The 15,052-nt window shown below is 40.6% G+C and overlaps 1 long non-coding RNA gene across 3 annotated transcripts in view; it reads right to left on the reverse strand.

The window, feature by feature from the left end:
• Positions 1-853: 853 nt before the first annotated feature.
• LOC112648434 (uncharacterized) overlaps positions 854-15,052 on the reverse strand; it is a 111,489-nt gene continuing 97,290 nt past the window's right edge. For all 3 annotated transcript variants that reach the window (XR_007403927.1, XR_007403925.1, XR_007403926.1), the window contains one exon: positions 854-5,589. This is a non-coding gene — a long non-coding RNA (uncharacterized LOC112648434). The remainder of the gene's footprint in view (positions 5,590-15,052) is intronic.

Genomic DNA, 15,052 nt, shown 5'->3' on the forward strand with positions numbered 1-15,052 from the left:
ATTAATTGAACTCAAAGAGGGGATCATAAGAACATCTGACTTATAGCCAGCCGGTCAGAAGAACAGGAGCAACCTAGACTGACATCTGAAGGGAGGTGAGGTCTTACAGGACTGAGCCCTCAAACTGTCAGACCTGATGCCATCTCTGGGTAAATAGTGTTAGAATGGAATTGAATTCTGGGACACCCAGCTGGTGTCCAATAATTGCTTGCTGGTGTGGGGAACCCTCCCTCCCCCACATTGAAATTGGCTCCCAGCATCTTTTTAGCTCCATAGTGAGTAGTTAAAACATTGAGGAGGTGAAATTAATGAAGATGCAGAAACTAGAGACGCCTCACACTACGGCTTGAAGGATGGGGAGATGTGAGCTTATGGCATTTACAGACATCACTCTGCTGGCTATGAACACTTTTGGACCATTCTCTCTAGTTTCTCAATATGCCCATATATTTAGTTACTAACTAATAAACAATAAACTAGGTCTTTATTTTAGAGTAAAGCAATTTCTTATTTCCAAGGGGGAAAAGTCTGTAATATGTATATGTCACACCCTATTAAGTGACCTTGGGCAACACTCATAATTCATTTAAGCATCAATTTCCTAGTCTGCTCCATGCAGGACACTGCATCCCCTAACAGTTTTGTTAATTCTCTGATGACTACATGCTATGATCTTCTAGCCATCTATTTTCTTTAAATTTGCCACACACACACACACACACACACACACACACACAAACCCTCCCGTTACAATTGTCACGTTATTCATCCCTTTGGCCAAATGAAGAAAGAGAGAATAAAAAACAACCATCACATTTAAATGAAAAGAGTTATCAGTCATTCTTGTATATTGCAGCTGCTTGAGAAGCCATAGGGCAAAGGCATTTATATGGAAGATAAGCTCATTGTGTTGAACAAATTAATGCTGGATTGTGAATTAAATGGCGTGTCTTCGGACATCTAATTAGCTTTGTGCTGCTCAATTAAGTTTTGAAAGGACATGTTGTGTTTCTTGATGGAATACAGAATATACTTCAAGGCTATTGCTGCTCTGGATAATTTCTATTTCAAACCTAGTGAAAATGAGCAAGAAAGAATCAAGGGCTTTGTAAACCACAAACAATTCAGACTTCCCAAACAACTTAAATTCAAACCATAAATAGTAAAATAACACAGTTTATTTTTAACCACATCAGGAAATGTCAACAAGCCAACAAACATGAAATTAGCTATAACTTTCTTTTTCATAATATCATTTACATGGAGAATAAATATCTTAAAAGTAAGGGTGAACAGTACAGTCAGAATGCCTTCTAGGCTTTACATAATTTTATTCTACAAGATGACATCATCAACATCACTTATTCTATAGACTGAGGGGGAAAGTGTTGTTACAGGAAGTGCTTAGGCTTTGGAATAAGAGAATGTTAAACTGAACTCGTTTCAAGCTATAATTCTGCTACTTTCCCTTCAAAGATTACTTAACCTCTCTGTCTGGATTTTCTCACCTGTAAAATGGGGTTATAATTCTTATCATTAGGGTGATTATGAAGACTCTAATAGTCTAAGAAGAGTGTCAGCATCAGTTAAACCCACTGTCTCTTAGTGTCTTTTCCCTTGCCATATTGGCTGTGAACTGACCCACAATCATGTGCAGGCTTTCTGTGAAATACCAGGACCCTCCAGTGATTGGACATAAATATGTCCGCTGCTCCAGACAAATTGTCACCTGGGGCTATGCTATAGGAAAAGCAAAGGTTTCAGATGGAATTCTGTTACTCATGTGAATATAGTAAGTAAATACAAAATCAATCTCACTTTCTGTTTCTGTAAAATTGGGGATGTCCCTGCTTCTATCGTAGAGCAATCTGTCAAGTCCCCAGAATGGAGAGTGGAAATCCCAGTCAGACTCAACAGTGCTCCAAAAGCAGGATCTGCTAATCTTGTCAAATCAGGTGACAATGCCCAGGAGGGGAGGAAAGCGCAAGACCAAGACCAAGACCAAGACCAATCCAGACCTAGAACCAAACCTTGCATGGTGCATAAAGGGTTAAGACATACATATTTGCAATGCCCCCACCACAGCAACAACCATCACCATCACCAAGATTTGCAAGACTGTAATGTAAGTGTTTCTTACTAAACTCAAAACCCAGAAATGTGCTCTCCTGTACTTCCTCAAATGCCCACTTTCCTCAGTAAACTTGAATCCACAGAGTATACTTCCCTCAATTTTCTTATCCTCAGACCATCCACTTCTAAGAAATGAAAACTGAACATTTGTCTTGCTCCACATACCACATTTTTGTTTTGTTGTTTCCTTTCCTAACTTGGGAGACCATAACCCCCATGAAACTGTGCTAACACCAGAAAAGAGGGCTGTTTCCTTTCAGACACCCTCCAGGTAGCAATGAGCAAAGACTCTTTTTAGTTCCAGTAGGTGGTCTTTTATTTCAGGGCTCTTTTATTTCAGAGCATAAGTAATGCATTACTGAATTTGCCAGATTCTTATACTTTCTAGCCGATCACATTCCTGGAACACAAATCATTACCCCAGTGAAAAATTTCTTCTAGCGTTCCCCAGGCAAATGAAACTCCCCAGTGCAGGTCAGAAATAGCAATATTTGAAGCTTTTGAAGGGTCCACTTCTGGAAAGTGGATTCCTGACAAGATTGTCAACCAGCCACATACTCAGCACACTGATTATACCAAGTGACCTTAAATATGCAGCAAACAATAACAGCGCTGTGAAGTGTTTCTAATCATACCACATTTACTTACATCAATTTTTTAAATTTACCTTATGCTTAGAAAGGTGGTGTGGCAAGGAACAGGAGATTGCATGTATGCACATAAACTAGTTTGAAGAAAAGCAATGAATTTCTTTAAAAAGTAGAAAATTTAACATGCACCAACTGAATTTATTAGTTTCGTTTTCACTTGAGAAAAAGGATCACAGTGGTACATGTAGACAATGGAATATTACTCAGCACTAAAAATAAATGAGCTATCAAACCATGACAAGATATGGAAAAAATGAATATGTATATTACTAAGTGAAAGAAGCCAATCTGAAAAGGCTACATACTGAATGATTCCAATTATACAACATTCTGGAAAATGCAAAACTATGGAGAGAGTAAAAAGGTCAAATGTTACCAGGGATTAGAGGAAGGAAGGATGAGAATGAGTGAGCAGAACACACAAGATTTTTAGGGCAGTGAAAATACTCTGTGTGATATTATAATGGCGGATATATGTCATGATACATTTGTCCAAACCTATAGAATGTACACGACCAAGAATGAACTCTAAGGTCAACAATGGACTTTGCATGGTTACAATGCATCAATGTAGGTTCATCCTTGATTTAAAAAAAAAATACAATTCTGGTGAATGGCATTGATAAGAAGGGAAGGCTATCCATACGTAAGGGCTGGGAGTATCTGTGCGTCTTCCTCTTAATTTTACTCTAAACCAGGAACTTCTCTAAAAAAATAGTATTTTTTTAATGACTAAAGAGCCTACTATGTGCACCAAACCATAGGCTATGTGTTGGGGATGCCAGATAGGGACCCCCTCCTCAGAACACACAGGCTAGTACTCATGGAATCACAGATAATGTCCTGATCACTGCAAGAGTCATCCTTGTAATATCATTAATGAGTGGTGATCCAGCTGTGATTAAATCCAGTGTAAGGACTGGACCTTCCTCTGGAACATATTTCCTCAGGGAAAACCTAATGAACCAACATTAATATGAGGGTTTTTTTTTTCCTTTGTATCCAGGACAGATATAACGTACTACCTTTCCTAGAGAGTATATTTACATTTTTATAACATATTCTTGTCTTTAGATTCAGTCCTCATAGTTTGAATTTCAGAGATGGTAGCAGACCAATCAGAAGGCTATTTCTTGATTGAGGTAGGAAAGAGACCTGTCTGTGCCCTTCCATTTACACACTATGATTGGCTACCTTTCCCATATAAAGGAATGATCCTGCTTCCAAAGGATGAGTAATTGTGAAGAATAAAACACTTTTCATATAAGTCACAAAAATAACCATCTCTGTCCTCACATCATTTCCCTTCCTTTATTCCACTATAATTTAGAAAATGATTTAAAACTTTGGACTTTAGTGAATACTGCAAAATCCGGTCTGCAATTAGTTCTGTATGTTTAAGGTTTCCTTCATCAGAGAAAATCATAATTCTTTAGAAGCAAAGTTAAGTTTTGAAAAAGATATGAATCTGCAAGTTCCCATTTTTAGAGAAATTGATTTATAAGAAAAAAAAAGGACCTTAGTATGATTTCCTAGGTAAAAAAAAAACCTAAAATAAACCTTGGGGAAATTGGTACAAGAAGCTGCCATCAAATTCTAGCTCTTAACATTTATGATCAACTTTTACTATTACCGGGTGCCAGGGAATGTGCTGGGTGCTTTCTCACGCATTAGGCCATCAGTCCTAAGAAACTAGTGTTAGTGTAGTCTAAGCTATGACAGCACTGGGACCAAAGTGTGAGAAGATTATGAAACCCAAGTCCATGAAATAATCCTTAAGAAGCTACTTCAGGTCATTCTAGGACTGCAAGTCTTGCTTACCTCCCTCTTTGATAGCATAGTGATTTCTACTTAATGGTACCCCACAAATGCTTACTGAATTGAGCAAATGCCATATAAAAGCCCAAAGCTGCTGCCTCCACAGCTTCTCCAGGCCTTCAGAAGGTTTATTAGAAAGCAGTACGCGCTTTCTCTCAACATCCTGTCTTAGTGATTGATGACATGGGAGATGATTAAAGATTCTCACTCAGAGTCTTTAATATATTGGTAGTAATCCCTTCAAATAAATCACATGTAAGTAATAAGTTAAGGACGCCATTCAAAAATTACAAAGGAAGTCAAAACCTATTTACTGGGACTTGTCAGAATGGGGATTTATTCTTGTTATCAGAAATATAATGCAGATCTTCCTCAACTTAAGATGGGGTTATGTCCCAATAAACCAATTGTGCGTTGAAAATACCATAAGATGAAAATACATTTACTACATCTAACCCCCCCAAACAACAAAGCTTAGCCTCGCATACCTTAAACATGCTCAAAACACTTATATTAGCCCACAGCTGGGCAAAATCATCTAACATGAAGCCTACTTTATAACAGTGTTGGCTATCTCATGTAACTGAGTATTGTTATTGAAAGTCAGCAACAGACCAATTGTGTGGGTACAGAGTGGCTGTAAGTTTATTGGTTGTTTGTCCTCATGATCACATGACGGCCTGGGAGCTGCCACTGCCCAACATAAGGAGAACATCTTACCACACATCACTATCCAAATTCAAAATTCCAAGTACAGTTTCTACTGAATGGGTATCACCATTGTAAAATCAAAAGTCGTAAGTCTAACCATCAAAGGAACGGTCTGTACCAGGTTGTGTTTCAAACTTGCCTCTCGAATGACTCTTTTTTGGTTTTGTTGATAGCTCAGTCTTAATGGACATGACAGCATTTGGCAAGCAAACAGCTAAATCTGTTTGCAGTACATGAATTTCACTCCGTATTATCATATCGGTGTCCATGGTCACATCTGTGAGGCCAAAGAAAGAGAAACAAACAGCTTTGGAGAAAAACCACCAGTGAGTCCTGGATAAGTCTGAGTGAGTCTGGGCATTTTCTTGGTTTGCAGGTCAAATTGAATATCATCTAAAATAAATTATTTGCTTTCATAAAAAAAGACTTTCCACCCAGAACTTTAAGCTGTTTTAATAAAGAATTTTATTATTTTTTTTTTTTTAATAAAGAATTTTAAAAGTGCCATTTTAGCAATAAATTCTGATACAGGAGAAAGACTCAAAGTTAGAAAATAGAATTTCTGCTCACCTGAAGCAGAAAAGGCAGACAGCTGAGTTACCTTATAAACTTACCAACATCCCTGTCAGGACAACACCTCTGAGAAGATTTCTCTGGCCTAATCTTACAGTAACATTTCATTATTTCTCATTTTTCATTTTAATTTATTTTTTAAACATATATATTTGAGAGCCTACTATGTACCAGGTGCTGGGAATACCACAGTGACCCCAACCAGATGAGGTCCCTCCCATCAGGGAACTAACATATCAGTGGGGAGAGAATCCTAACCAAACACCATAGTCCAGCATGTAAAACTGTTGTAGAGATGCTGTAGGGCAGACCCATGATTGGGGATTTGACCAAGACAAGGAGATCAAGAAGGGACTCTGGTCGTTAACTCTGGAGATGTGGAAATGAAGCATGTAAAGAGCGCTGAAGCAGAAGGAACTAGAGGTACAAGTGTCCATCACTGGAAAGAGCATGGTGACTACCAGGGACAAAAAGGGGACCGATGTGGGGCTAAAACACAACCTGGGAAGGAAAGCATGGTACAAGGTGAGGTGGAGATGGGGAGAAACTAGACCATGCAGGCCTTACTAATCTGCTTAAGAATTTTGTCTTCAATTCAGCAGCAGTGGGAATCCACCAATGGTTATAGGGATGGTGGTATCATGAACAGCCCTGAAATTTTAAAGATGGTTGTAGGTAGGAGAAGAGATTAAAGGGGGGTCAGAGTGGGCAACCTGGGTGGCTCAACGGTTTAGTGCAGCCTTCAGCCCAGGGCCTGATCCTAGAGACTGGAATTGAGTGCCACATCGGGTTCCCTGCATGAAGCCTGCTTCTCCCTCTGACTGTGTCTCTGCCTGCCTCTCTCTCTCTCTCAATGTGTCTCTCATGAATAAATAAATAAAATCTTTTTAAAAAGTGGGGGGGGGGGGAGAGTGTCCATGAGTAGATCAGTTAGAAGGTTCAGAGCCCAGGCAAAAGATGATGGTAGCTTAGACTAGAAGTAGAAGTAGCAGGAGGTGGGTGGACGTGAGACAGTTTCTCCTGGCCACTTCCATATTGCCCAACCCACACCCTCCATTCCTCCCTTCTAAATAGCTTTACTTCCATCTACATCGATTTTTTTGCCTGCTTAATGCTCCCCACTGCAGGACCAGCTTTTAGTACTATACTTTACAATAAAGGCTCCACGTCTATTTGTGTTATGAATGAGTAGTTCCCACTTTCATTATGCTCTTCCCTGCACCATAAAATTCTTCCAATTCAATTCATCCTACATTGCACCACATAGGCACACACACAGAGGTCACAGAACTGGCCTAGTGGCCCTAAGATCACAACTGGAGATTCCTGAGGGGTGGAGGAGGGTCCCCTATCCCTACCCCCAAGCATTAACCTTAAATATACAAAGCCAGTATGAGAATGAGCAGTCACAAGAAGGTGAAGCCTTGAGGAATGGATTTCATGTCTTTGAACTGAGTTTTCTCTATAACACCTGCTGCTGTGCCATTTGCATCCATCTCATAAACCATGTTGGCTATGATTTCCCCAAGTTGTTAGCACCTTTTCTAGATTCTCAGATGGACATTTAACATTCTACTAGTCCATGTCCCAAACTATAAAATGCTCTTAATACTAGAAGATAACTCATAACATAATAAAGATAATATAAATATAAAACACTTTAAAATGGCCTTTTATCTGTGTTTCCTCCCTTGACATTCACAATAACACCACGAGGTAGGCAAGACCGGGATTTATTCCCTGTTGGTGGCTTAAGGATACAACCAACTCTTTCAGTCAACAGTAAAATGAGCAGTTGCTGGTCTGACTAGTTGGGGAGACTAAACACGGCTTCTCTGAGAGCCTTGGCTAACTCAAACCTGGGTGTCTCAGACTTGGAGTATAAGCCATTTCCCTCACAGACTCTTCCTCTGGAGGACACGTGAATTCCTGTGATACTTAAGAAAATCTCATTTTAGCCATTTCACATAGACAATGATCTGAAATTGGAAATAACACTCACAGCTTATGTTAGGCAAAACCAGTTTCTACTAATATCCAGAAATTATTCCCACGGGATTTTATCATCTGGGTTACCTACCACAAGGGAAATGCCCTCTAGTGCTAATTATAGAAACAAACGGGGATGGTAGAAGGCACACAGCTAGCTTTGACACTTTCTATACTTTCTCTGACTAACCAAATTGAGAAGAGAAACCAAGAATCTTAGAGTTTAAAAGGCCCTTAGCAGATATCCAGTCCACTTCCTTGGCCCTTTGGTCAATAACCCTGTATGTGCATGTGTGTGCATGTGTTCAAAAATGTTACATCTGAGGTCACCCTTTTGGGAGTTCAAAGGTTCATGCCAGCAATGCTGCCACTGCATAAAATAGTTTGGAAATCTTTTCTTTGGGAACAGTCATTAGAGTCAATTTATAAGCTGTAAGAAAAACCAATGATTTTGCCTTTCAAGAAGTCATGATTCTTTTCAACCAGAATGACTTCAGACTGAGGTCCAGATGACAAATGGCATTTGTCAATAAGCAATACACCCTGAAAGGACAAAGATTTGCTGCAACTAAAGACCATCAAGGAAATGTGGCTATAGATGTTGCAGGCCACGTGGATGCTCCCAAAAGAACAACAGTGCCACTCTTCTGGGTACACAGCCTCTAAGGAATCTTTGTTAATGAGATCATGTTCACTTGGATGTAGAATTTCTAGTGTCTGTGCTTCCAGAAAACATCTCCTGCCATGGCATAGTCACATTGTGGACCTCATTTTATTTCTACACCTTTCCAGAGTACTGACCATTGTTGTCATCTTGCCTCTGCTTTCCCAACAATGTCTGCATCAAATAGCACAGTCTTCAAGGTCTGCCCACAGAGACGTTTAAAATAACTGTGGTGACAAGGATAAAATTGCCGTCTAACATTTTCCTCTCTGTTTTTGAACACATGGAAAGTGGCCATATCTTGCATACACTGATTTAACTATTAAAACTCAAATATGTGACTCTTTAAATTGTCCACTGGCAATTAGCCCAGTTTATAGGGAGATGGGGAGTGTGAAACTTGTTTTTCTTACCGAGGAAACCATGATTTTAAGTTTTATTTTAAAAATAAGAAACAATAACAAAAATAGACTACATCTTCAGAATTTTTCTGGGAACACACCTCTTCTCAGCTCATTCCATCTCAGCAAAAACATATCTTCGGATCCAGTCATTTTTACCTCTAAAATTTTTCAAAGAAATAAGCAAGAAATGTTCACATTTTATCTAAAAGTATGCTTATCACAGAGATATATAGGAGTGAAAAAAATGAAAACATGCCACTATATAAATCAAGAGGCTGATTAAACAAATTATTGTATAAATGTTGGCATAATATTTTGCCACTGCCAGAAATCATGTTTTTGTAAAGAACTTAATGATAAGAGGAAAGATTCACCCCCACAGGCTCTAAGAAGCAGATGGCCCAAGATCCAAGCATCTTTCCAATTTAGGCAGTCACCCTCCTCCTCAGAACCACTTCTGTCTCAAAATGTACCTGTAGGATTTTAATTTATAGACACGACTGAGTGACAACACAGAGGCTAATGCTGTCAAAAGAATTCAATATAGAATTTTTATCTCATTATTCACATTTCTCAAGGGGATAGGGCATGCCACACCACGCAGGGCCACATGAAGAAGGACCAGTTCTGGCCAGGAATCCAAAGGGGCAAGTAGAAAGCATGACCCAGAGCTTTATTGTGTTTTCCACAGGAACAGGTTAGGATTAACTCATTTGAATAATATCAGTGGGATATTATGAGTTATAGAGGTCATCTATAGTTGTCTGGCTCTTGGCCTTGACTGATTAAGGCAGAGGACTCTTACCACCTGGAATGTAACAGTCAGATAGAAGAGGTGGTTCTCAGTGAGGGCTCTAGACTAGCTAGTTGGCAAATGAAAATCATGCTCTTTGGGGTGAGCCCTTTGGCATCTCTAAGAATTGACTAGCCCTGGAAGGGGCAGTCTCTCCCCAGTCAGTGAGGCCTCAAACACCAGATCATCAAGAATAGAGAAAATGAGAAAACGTAGTTAACACAATCTCTGTGAAGAAACAGCTGCCCCCTGGACCACAGGACAAGCATGTACTTATCCTAGGCATGCTTGTCTCTTTCTCTTAAGAAATGGTCAGACAGGGATACCTGGGTGGTACAGCGGTTTGGCGCCTGCCTTTGGCCCAGGGCGCGATCCTGGAGACTCGGGATCGAATCCCACGTCGGGCTCCCGGTGCATGGAGCCTGCTTCTCCCTCTGCCTGTGTCTCTGCCTCTCTGTCTCTCACTGTGTGCCTATCATAAATAAATAAAAATTAAAAAAAAAAAAAAAAAAGAAATGGTCAGACTAACCCTTTTGGTCTCCTTCAGGATACTATGTTCCCAGATTTCCAATTTTCATGTAACATATGCAACTCTGACACAATCTATGGCCCCTGCCTTGCTGATTTGCCTCTGAACTAAGGGGGCTCACCATTTAATCATCTTTGCACCCACCATAGCTCCTTGCACTTCATACAATGTGCACCTCTTCAAAGGAGGCAGTTCTGACCACAACCATCCCTACTGACAGCTGGTGGATCATACAAGACCCTGGCATGAGAGTTCTGCAAGAGAGGGTAGGCACCAAGGGAGTAGTATATATACTCTCAAACTGGCAACATTTATTGGACATATATATACGTGGACATATGAATTATTCCATGTTGATGTTCGTGTCTCAGTATGCTTTGTTGCTCCAAACACAGTTAAAAGCCTGTGCTTAAAACAATTTTGGCAATTACCTAGATCAATTTTAGGGAATGAGGCCATGGAAAGAAGTCATGATTATAGGATGGGAAGAAGGGCACAGCAGAGTGTAGTCAGAAGAATGAATGGAATTCACCCCCGGAAGAAGGGAATGGGGATTAAAAAAAAAAAAAAAACAAAAACCTTACAACAGGCATGGCGAAGAGCTCTAGAAATTGTATTTGTCTAACAGATGAGCACTGCAGCCACTCTTTGGGAACGGATGACAAAGGCGAACATTATGTGTGATTAGGCCAACATGGAGCCATTCACATTTGGAGGCTTGTTAGACAATTTCACATTCTTCTGGAGTTCAGCCAACTGATGGGCTGTGACGTGAGATAATCGGTGCCACTGATGTGTGAAGGTCCCATAAGAGATGACAGGCAGATTGTGCAGAAACAGGCATCCCGGGATCCCTGCGTATGAGCAGACAGGATAAATGCATGCACTAACACGATGCCCATTTGCAAAACGACAGCCTGTTTAAGCAAGCTGACAGCAACAACAATTTTTCTGAAGTATTACTCCTAATGATTCGGAAGGGGAAAAAAGGAACCACATTTTCTTTCCGGATGTCAATGATAGGCAACATGTGTTACTGTTTTTTCTGTTTAGGAAAAGTGGAGAGTAAGGGGAAATTGAAATGTATGCATATTTTTAGTGGCTTTCAGGTTTAAGAACGTGACAGTTGCAGCAGGTACCGCGGGGAACGTCTATAATTGTTTTCCCGATGCCTTTCCACTGCCCTATATCAAGCCAAGTCCTGACTAAGAAACTCCTATTCATAGTTCCCACTTCCACATCTCTCATTCATTCCTCATCGCACCCCACTCTGGCTTCTCTGAGCCAAGGTCACTGATGGCCTTCTAACTGTCAGATCCCGTAAACATATTTGTTCTAGTTGCCATTTCTGTTGTATTTCAAAGACTCCATTGACATGCTTCTGATTTTGGGAAACTTGACAGTTCAAGGGAGACTTTCCCTATCATGAAATTAAAGATTTACTTCAGGCTTGTGGAGGGCAAGAATAACTTCCATCTCCAGTGGCTGGAAGGGGCAGGAGGGCTCCAGACTTGGAATCCCTCGAGGCTTTGTTCTATGGAGCAAGCATTACAATTTTCCAGGAAGCTGAGACAAAGTAGTCATCATCCTAAAACGTTAAATGCTGCATGTTGACACACACATTTTTTTTCAAAGTCTTTTTATTCCTTTTATGTAAAGAAAGCATGATTTAATTGATAGAGTCTGGACTACGAACTTGGTTAGGGCCTGGGATTGGGTTGTCTATCACATAGAGTACTCAGCCAAAAGTTACTGATTTGAGTTTTGAAATCTGAAAATGTCCCTCAGTCACACTGTCCTAGCCAATCATCAGGTACCTAAGGAAACATGTTCTTGTTCTTTCCCTTTTCTCCCTGCCCCTGGGTAACTCCCACTCCTCTCCCTTGGGAAGCCTTCCCTGCCTGCCCCACACAAGCCAGGATTGGGTGACCATCACATCACCCTCTGCCTTACACTGCTAGAGAGCTTAGAAAGGATCATTAGGATGGAATCAGCTGAGTTTGTCTTACCTGGTTGACTGAAAAATCATTGACAAGATAATATGTCTTATTCATCTCTACTGCCAAATGCAGTGCCTGGCAATAAGTACGACTCAATAAATTTTTGTGGAATGAATGAAGGAAATAGTATCATTACTAGCCAACAATAGCACCAATTGGAGTCCATACATGTTCTAAAACAAAAATGCTAAAGTGTCGAATGCTATGTAATATGCAAGTGAAATTACTGAGCCACCAGGAACCAAGGACTTTAATGCTGTACGTTGAAAATATGCTCAGTACAGGAAAACTACAAGTCCTTGAATTAGTTTAATGCCACTTGTGCTGATAACACAGATCTGCTGTCTTCATTTAGCTTCCCAGCAGGTTACAAGAACACAGTTTGAAAGGGTGTCATATTCTTTTACTGAATATTCAATAAAGTTATAATGAAATTGAAATGCTGGAGTCCATAAGAAACATTGTACATTTTGTTATTCATTCCACCTTAAAATAAAATCTTACTTTAAAAGCACTTTATGCATGTCTTCTGTTCTAATATCTCCAGTAATGCTCAGTACCATGTGATACAGACCCCCTGGTCATTCTGAGAAATGAGCATTCCTTCTCTGCAATACAAGAAATTCTAGAGATTTCATAAAACCACTATCTGCCAGAAACAGAGTAACTAGACAATACATACGTTCTTGAGGAGGGCCAAAGGCATTGGTCACAGAAAGGAGAGAGTGGAATATATACCCTGGAGCAAAAGCGAATCAGGATTAGTGGGTAAATTATCTCAATGCATCCAAGACGCCATCTCCCTCATCCCCCAGCCTAGTAACAGAGAGAATGGGTGGGGATCAGTGGGGAGAGTCTTGTGATCCCTCTTGTTTCTCTAAGATTCTCAAAAATTACTTCTCCTTTCCTTCTGTCTCCTCTACAAACCCTATAGATTCTCCTGAGAAATTAAGTTTAAAAAAAAAAAAATCACATTGTGGCTCTCCTGAATCAATGAAGCGCTGAGCCATTTGCTTGCAAGAAGGGGAGTACAAAAAGGAAGACAGGAACCAATTAATATCTCCATCGAAATCAGACAAATCACACATCCAAGTACACAGAAGTGGATTTCTGGATGTCTCTTATAAAGCAAAGCACATAATCCAGAGCCTTGGTTATAACCTTTGTGGGGTTTTATGAGTAGTACAGATGCTCTCCATGTTTCTGAAGTCCTGCTCAACCCTGAGTGGCTGCCAATGTCCAGGTGAGCATATGGAAGTCTAACCCTGTGTGTGGTCTCGGGGCTTTTGCTGAGTGAACCAGACAGCCTGGCAGTCCCACCAGCATGATTAGGACCAAGGCTCTCACCTTGTCTGCAGACGGTAATCAATCCAATTTGCTCACCTCCTGAAGTTATCTGCCCCCTGCCACTCCTCTTTGGGAAGTGGAAATGAAGCCCCCTCATGAGTCACAGGCATGATGGATTCTTCAGTAACTGACAGGGACAGAACAAGGCTAATAGTTGGGAGTAAACAGGGAACAAGTTACCCAAGCCATGGTCAAGCACTGCCATAGTCTCCTCTGGAGAGTAACATAAGCAAATCTCACCTTGATTTGTAAAAGAAAACGTCAATCATGGGTAGGGTGATGTTTAACTCCAACTGCTTTTTTTTTTTTTTTTCTTTTTCCTCAAACTGCCAGATGATTTAATCATCTTCCTTATTAAGCTGGGAAGAGCTGACCTTTAGAAATCCTCTTGCAAGCAGAAACATTTAAAAGCAAAATACTTTCCAAGTACCAAAGAGCTAAATGTTACCCATTCGTGTTCTTTTCTGCTCTATGGAATTTGCTGCAATCCCAGGTCAAGCATCTGTGCCGTGGCTCCATCCCTGTGAGATCATTCACAAAGAGCCTCTTCTATGCTCTGCTCGCCAATTGGTGCATTTGCAGACTCTAGCTCGTGCAACCTCTCAAGTAGGAATTATTATCCCCACGTTAGAAATGAACCATTTGAGGCTCAGAGAGGTTAACTAGCTTTCCCAGGGTCACACAGCTTGTGAGAACCCACTGGGCAGGAGTCACACATGCCTGTAATTCTTATGGTGCCTAATGTAATGCATCTAGGAGACTCTTGATGAAACGGTGAAATAGGCTCTTATTCTTGTCCCTTTCCTACCTTCCAGAGCCTCTGCTCCCCATCAAACATTAGCAGCCATCTCCCCATGGAGATAGGAACATGCCTGAATTGGCTGACCTCAAAGCCAATGACCCTACTTCATCTGGGTCCCTTTCAGGTGTTGGTTCCCTGTGTTCTCACCTCATCCCTATCTCCACAATAATATATACCTGTGCTGCATTATCAATTTATCCTTATACACATATCTGGAGTTAGCAATGGAGAGCTTTTGAGATTTTCAAATTCAACCCTTTTATTTTTTTAAGGATGGGAAAAATTGACACAGAAAGAGGATGGTGACTTGGCCAAGGCTGCCAGAGATGACACCCTTGTCTCCAGCCCCAGCCATCGCTCTGAATTCACACCCTGGTGCTCTTTGATGCGTATGAAAGCGACTTTGTCAACTCTCCAAGGATACTCACATGCTTCCCCCCACCTTTAAACTTGGGTTCAGGTGTAGGACTTTGTTCATATCAAAGGGAATTTCTGACATCAGTCATCTAGAGGGAGAAGTGTTTGCTTCTAAAATCATACCTTTATGAATCTTGTGTTGTTATTGCCAAGTCAATGTGGAGCACCTCTGGAGAAGAAGGTGGACCAGCGGAGTGGGACAAACAGCCAAGGGTTCTTTTC

The sequence above is a fragment of the Canis lupus genome, chromosome 19 (genome assembly GCF_003254725.2).
Source record: "Canis lupus dingo isolate Sandy chromosome 19, ASM325472v2, whole genome shotgun sequence".
Lineage (NCBI taxonomy): Eukaryota > Metazoa > Chordata > Mammalia > Carnivora > Canidae > Canis > Canis lupus.